Source organism: Melanotaenia boesemani, chromosome 20 (assembly GCF_017639745.1).
Source record: "Melanotaenia boesemani isolate fMelBoe1 chromosome 20, fMelBoe1.pri, whole genome shotgun sequence".
In the NCBI taxonomy this organism is placed as follows: domain Eukaryota; kingdom Metazoa; phylum Chordata; class Actinopteri; order Atheriniformes; family Melanotaeniidae; genus Melanotaenia; species Melanotaenia boesemani.
The window spans coordinates 690,383-697,341 of record NC_055701.1 but is presented as its reverse complement, the minus strand read 5'-3'; the positions used below and the strand labels follow the sequence as shown (position 1 = coordinate 697,341).

The 6,959-nt window shown below is 31.4% G+C and overlaps 1 long non-coding RNA gene across 1 annotated transcript; it reads right to left on the bottom strand.

Annotated features, from left to right (window-relative positions):
- Positions 1–591: 591 nt before the first annotated feature.
- On the bottom strand, positions 592–3,005 carry LOC121631437. Its single transcript, XR_006008739.1, has 4 exons — positions 2,930–3,005; positions 2,062–2,216; positions 1,805–1,865; positions 592–927 (listed from the first exon to the last, which is right to left on the bottom strand). It is a non-coding gene; the product is annotated as an uncharacterized LOC121631437 (long non-coding RNA).
- Between the last annotated feature and the right edge of the window lie 3,954 nt (positions 3,006–6,959).

The window sequence follows — 6,959 nt, the reverse complement described above, 5'->3', positions numbered from 1 at the left end:
ACAGAAGTTATTGGATATCAGGCAAAGAAAAAAAAATATTCTGCATACTGTACATACAAAAATATTTCTGACCCAGTTAGGTGGCAGCTTTAATTTTCATTTTCTACTAGTCTAGACAGTTGATGTTATTCATTTTCTGCATTACATTTTAACTTGAGATACTTTCTTCAACTGACCTCTCACTTGTGCTGGAATCTAAAGACATTGAGATGGCTTCCATGAGTTCAGGGTCATCAGCATTGTATTCTTCCTCAAAAAGGTCAAGGTATCTACTACAAAATAAAGTAGCAATATCTTATAATAGACATTGTTATGGTACTAACTTCTGACAGTGACACAGTTGCACTCTGACAGGACTAAGACAAAACTTGAGGGTCTAATAACAACTGAGTTGGGCCACATTCATCTAGTATCCAACGAGTCCTCCAACACATGCGACTACATAGGTAATTTGTTCCTACCCTCTATTATGACCAATAGTTAGCATCTCAATAAAAATTTACTGTAAATAATACCCAGTTTTATAAAGACTATGTTAAAACTGCATGTAAAGACACAAATATGTACAAAAGACGAACCTGTAAGATGTACTGGATGAACTAAGGCCAGATGCACAGGCTTGGGTGAGACTATGGGACTGTCTAGAGGTGACATCACTGACAGTGGGACCAATCAACAAAGAACCTGTGTTTCCACTGGCAATGGCATCAGTTCCACTGGACAAGGGGAGGGGCTCAGCAATAGTGACGACAGCATCATTAGTGGTCATGGTAAGGGCGTCAGCTGAGATAGAAGGTTCTTTGGTCCTGATGTCTTCGGTGGCAACACAAAAGAAAACTTGATCACCACTTAGGATGGAAGGGGTATTGCTGGTGAAGGACTGGGCCTCGACAGTTTCTTTGGAAAAGGCAAGCACACTACCAGGGGCTGTAAGAAAATAGAAAAATTTTAGATTTTGGCGTGGTGGTTAGCACCGCAGCCTCACAGCAAGAAGGTTGCCTGTTCAAGCCTTCTCTCCGGGTTCTCTGGCTTCCTCCCACCGTCCAAAGACATGCATGTTAGGTAAATTGGTTATTCTAAATTCTCCCTAGGAGTGAGTGTGTGTGTGTGAATGGTTGTTTGTCTATCTGTGTTGGCCCTGCGACAGACTGGTGACCTGTCCAGGTGTACCTGCCTCTCACCTGCTAAAATGCTGGGATAGGCTCCAGCTTACCCGGGACCCGTAATGGACTAAACGATTAAGATAATGAATGAATGAATGAATGAATAGATTTACATAAAAACTAGCTTATATAACAGTAAACATGAGATCCTATTTGGGCTTGAACAATGTATGTATTATGTGTAACGATTAATATAAAGTATTACATTTTTTCTGCACAAAACTATTTATACTTGAAATAAATTTAAATCTGACTTGTACCCTTACAAGGCTCTACTTGCAACCTGAGAATACATTTTTGCACTCACCACTACACACTATCCCTCCTATACAAAGTCACAGTGCATGCATGGCCAGCCCCTCTTTCACCCTCAGCAATAACAAGGAGCAGCTGATTTAAAGTAAATCAGTAAGTATAGCAAATGATGCAGTCTGAATAACACAAGTTAGTCTAGGTGTCAGAAGAACTGTGCTGTATTTCATTGAACTTATAGCAAGAATGCAGGACCTCCTTCACAGACATGCAGTTCACATTACCAGGTAAAAGCCCAATAAAGGGTGAAATAGGTGCAACATATAACAAACACACAATCAGCATCATTTCAAGTTTCTTTATAAATGCATAAAGATAAACATATTTACCCATTTTGTCTGTATCCAAAGCCTGCCTGTCTAAATGGCTTCGCTTGCCATCAGAAGATGACTGTCAATAAAAAGATAAAAATACAACAAGCAATAAGGAATCCTGTGCAAAACACTAGAACACACAAAACAACCTAAAGAAACTTATGTCAAGATTAAAAGTAACAGTGCGTGCTTGAAAACATCCACTAGTATCGCCACATTGACTGTCTTTAAATTGTCAAATATTTCATGAAATTATCTAAACAACTACTTACAGATTCTTTTTCCTCACTTAGAATAACCTTGTCAGGCCTGATGTAAATGGATTTCTGGTGAAACAATTTTTTTCACAAGGTCTCCACTCAAAGTCTGATTGGCAGTTAGAGATGGCTCAACTAGTTTATTGTGGCATGGCAGCAAGATTTGCAACCTGAGGGAATGAAAAGTACAATGTAAATCAAAATTTCTGAATTTAACATTCTGAAATGCCTGAAAATTATTAAGAATTTAAAGTTCATTATTCTTTGAAAGGATGAATGTGCATATTTATGTTATTATATAATCCTTAACTCACTGGCTTGAAATTATCTGAAAATGAAAATACTGTTTATCACAATTATTTGTGGATCAATATGTAATAAAAGAAATTGGATTTATAACAGTGATGCTAAACTTAACACAGTGAATTTAATGTAGTCCTCTTTCTGTCATGTAGTTTTTCTAATTTTTTTGGAACTGTGGTCCTAACAGTCTTAACAATCAGGAATGTAAAAATCATTGGACCACATTATACTATATGGAAAGGGTTTTCATTTTAATGCATAATTTGTCTGTAAAATGCATAAAAAATTTACATTGTGTCATTTTTAATGTCAGCCAGATTAACTAAGCAATATTAATTAAATATAATTTATAAGGGAATTCTTAAAAACATATTCATTTGACCAAAGTTTGTTATCTGTTCTGTGGTTATTTTACATTTGGAGTATAAGATTGCCAGCAGCAACAAGGAATATAAAAAATATCTATATTCACACAAACATGCAAAGTTATCCTTTCTTATTATAATGTATTGCATTGTTACCTAAATACACAAATTATTTAAAATGGGTAACAAATGTGACATAACGGATCAACGCTTACCTGCATCCCTCCACAGCTGGGTGGAAGGCCGCAGTTATTGCCCGCATTACTTTCTCAGAGTTCCAGTCACAGCTAAATTCCACAGCAGATTTGATAAGTCCATTTTCAAAAAGCCAAGCTTTCCTGGCACGCCTTGGCACTTGTGTGTATGTGTGGTCTGGCAGGAGAATGACTTCTTCGGTGAATGGTTGAGACACAGAACATGTACTGTTGAATGGTGCCTGAATCCTAAGACACATTTAGGAAAAGAGGATTTAATAAACATTTATACATGTTCACATCTTTCTTACAAACATAAACGGCTGTGTTAAACAACCTGTTTATTTTTAAATGCAGTTTGTGTTCTATTGTGAACATTTGTATCGTACAGTGGTATACCATTCAACTTTATAACATATATAATTCACCACAGTTATAACACAGTGTGATACACTGAATGGTGAATTGATTGATATGAATGATTTTTGTTGTGGTTGTTATCCTAAATATTTACATTTACAAAACATTTACCACCAAATAAAGCCTGACAAGACTCATACATTAGTACCTTAAATCAAATCCTTTAGATCGGATTATTTCATAAATCATGCCAGTCTGATTAGATTATATATTTAAATAAAATGGGAAATAATGTTACTGGGCCTAATGAAAAATCAAAAGCATAGACATGTTAGCTAGATGAATAGTATCAGAGTTTTTCAGGGCTTATTACTGAGATCGCAGTCACACGTTTTATTTGCATCTACGATTCTGAGCTGTTAGGCTAAACGATTAGCATTAGCGTTTAAACATTTTCCATCCGAAATTTAAATGCATTCAACTACATTCTTACCTCTTGTATCTGGGTCCCTTTCGAGTGAATGGACAAAAGTTATAGGTCGGAACTGTCAAAGGTTCCATTGGAGTAGAAGGCATGTTGCTAACATTCAGGCTAGCCTGATGAGCACTAACTGACTGGCCCGCGGTCGGTCTTCTGCGATGAAAGAGTGACTGCACTTCTTCTTCAGCAGAATTGAATTGTAAATTGTGGACGTTAATATTATTTTGGCGAGTTCAGGATCGCTTCATTTGAAAGAATGGCTGCCACTAAATTTCTTGCTGTCTCACTCATGCTGACATCTTTGACCTTTGACACAGGATGGCGCATGCACCTTGATGGCGTCATGACTTTTTATTCAATATATTCAAACTTTCATTCAATATATTCAGACTTTCAATCAATATATTCAGACTTTCAATCAATATATTCAGACTTTCAATCAATATATTCAGACTTTCATTCAATATATTCAGACTTTCAATCAATATATTCAGACTTTCATTCAATATATTCAGACTTTCAATCAATATATTCAGACTATCAATCAATATATTCAGACTTTCAATCAATATGTTCAGACTTTCAATCAATATATTCAGACTTTCAATCAATATGCTCAGACTTTCAATCAATATATTCAGACTTTCAATCAATATATTCATACTATCAATCAATGTATTCAGACTTTCATTCAATATATTCAGACTTTCAATCAATATATTCAGACTATCAATCAATATATTCAGACTTTCAATCAATATATTCAGACTATCAATCAATATATTCAGACTATCAATCAATATATTCAGACTTTCATTCAATATATTCAGACTTTCAATCAATATATTCAGACTTTCAATCAATATATTCAGACTATCAATCAATATATTCAGACTTTCATTCAATATATCCAGACTTTCAATCAATATGTTCAGACTATCAATCAATATATTCAGACTATCAATTGATATATTCAGACTTTCATTCAATATAGTCAAACTTTCATTCAATATATTCAGACTATCAATCAATATATTCAAACTTTCATTCAATATATTCAGACTTTCAATCAATATATTCAAACTTTCATTCAATATATTCAGACTTTCAATCAATATATTCAAATTTTCATTCAATATATTCAGACTTTCAATCAATGTATTCAGACTTTCAATCAATATATTCAAACTTTCATTCAATATATTCAGACTATCAATCAATATATTCAGACTTTCAATCAATATATTCAACCTTTCATTCAATATATTCAGACTTTCATTCAATGTATTCAGACTTTCATTCAATATATTCAGACTTTCGATCAATATGTTCAGACTTTCATTCAATATATTCAGACTTTCAATCAATATATTCAAACTTTCATTCAATATATTCAGACTTTCAATCAATATGTTCAGACTTTCATTCAATATATTCAGACTTTCAATCAATATATCCAGACTTTCAATCAATATATTCAAACTTTCATTCAATATATTCAGACTATCAATCAATATATTGAGACTATCAATCAATATATTCAGACTTTCATTAAATATATTCAGACTTTCAATCAATATATTCAGACTATCAATCAATATATTCAGACTTTCAATCAATATATTCAGATTTTCATTCAATATATTCAGACTTTCAATCATTATATTCAGACTATCAATCAATATATTCAGACTTTCATTAAATATATTCAGACTCTCAATCAATATATTCAGACTTTCAATCAATATATTCAGACTTTCATTCAATATATTCAGACTTTCAATCAATATATTCAGACTTTCATTCAATATATTCAAAATTTCATTCAATATATTCAGACTTTCATTCAATATATTCAGACTTTCATTCAATATATTTAAACTGTCATTCAATATATTCAGACTATCAATCAATATATTCAGACTTTCAATCAATATATTCAACCTTTCATTCAATATGTTCAGACTTTCAATCAATATATTCAGACTTTCATTCAATATATTCAGACTTTAATCAATATATTCAGACTTTCATTCAATATATTCAGACTTTCAATCAATATATTCAGACTATCAATCAATATATTCAGACTTTCAATCAATATATTCAGACTTTCATTCAATATATTCAGACTTTCAATCAATATATCCAGACTTTCATTCAATATATTCAGACTTTCAATCAATATATTCAGACTTTCAATCAATATATTCAAACTTTCATTCAATATATTCAGACTTTCAATCAATATGTTCAGACTTTCATTCAATATATTCAGACTTTCATTCAATATATTCAGACTTTCAATCAATATATTCAGACTTTCAATCAATATATTCAGACTTTCATTCATTGTATTCAGACTATCAATCAATATATTCAGACTTTCATTCAATATATTCAGACTTTCATTCAATATGTTCAGACTTTCAATCAATATATTCAGACTATCAATCAATATAGTCAGACTTTCAATCAATATATTCAGACTTTCATTCAATATATTCAGACTTTCAATCAATATATCGAGACTTTCATTCAATAAATTCAGACTTTCAATCAATATATCCAGACTTTCATTCAATATATTCAGACTTTCAATCAATATATTCAGACTTTCAATCAAAATATTCAAACTTTCATTCAATATATTCAGACTTTCAATCAATATACTCAAATTTTCATTCAATATATTCTGACTTTCAATCAAAATATTCAAACTTCCATTCAATATATTCAGACTTCAATCAATATATTCAGACTTTCAATCAATATATTCAAACTTTCATTCAATATATTCAGACTTTCATTCAATATATTCAGACTTTCATTCAATATATTCAAACTTTCAATCAATATATTCAGACTTTCATTCAAGATATTCAAACTTTCATTCAATATATTCAGACTTTCATTCAATATATTCAGACTTTCATTCAATATATTTAAACTTTTAATCAATATATTCAGACTTTCATTCAATATATTCAGACTTTCAATCAATATATTCAGACTTTCAATCAATATATTCAGACTTTCATTCAATATATTCAAACTTTCATTCAATACATTGAGACTTTCATTCAATATATTCAGACTTTCAATCAATATGTTCAGACTTTCATTCAATATATTCAGACTTTCAATAAATATATTCAGACTTTCATTCATTATATTCAGACTATCAATCAATATATTCAGACTTTCATT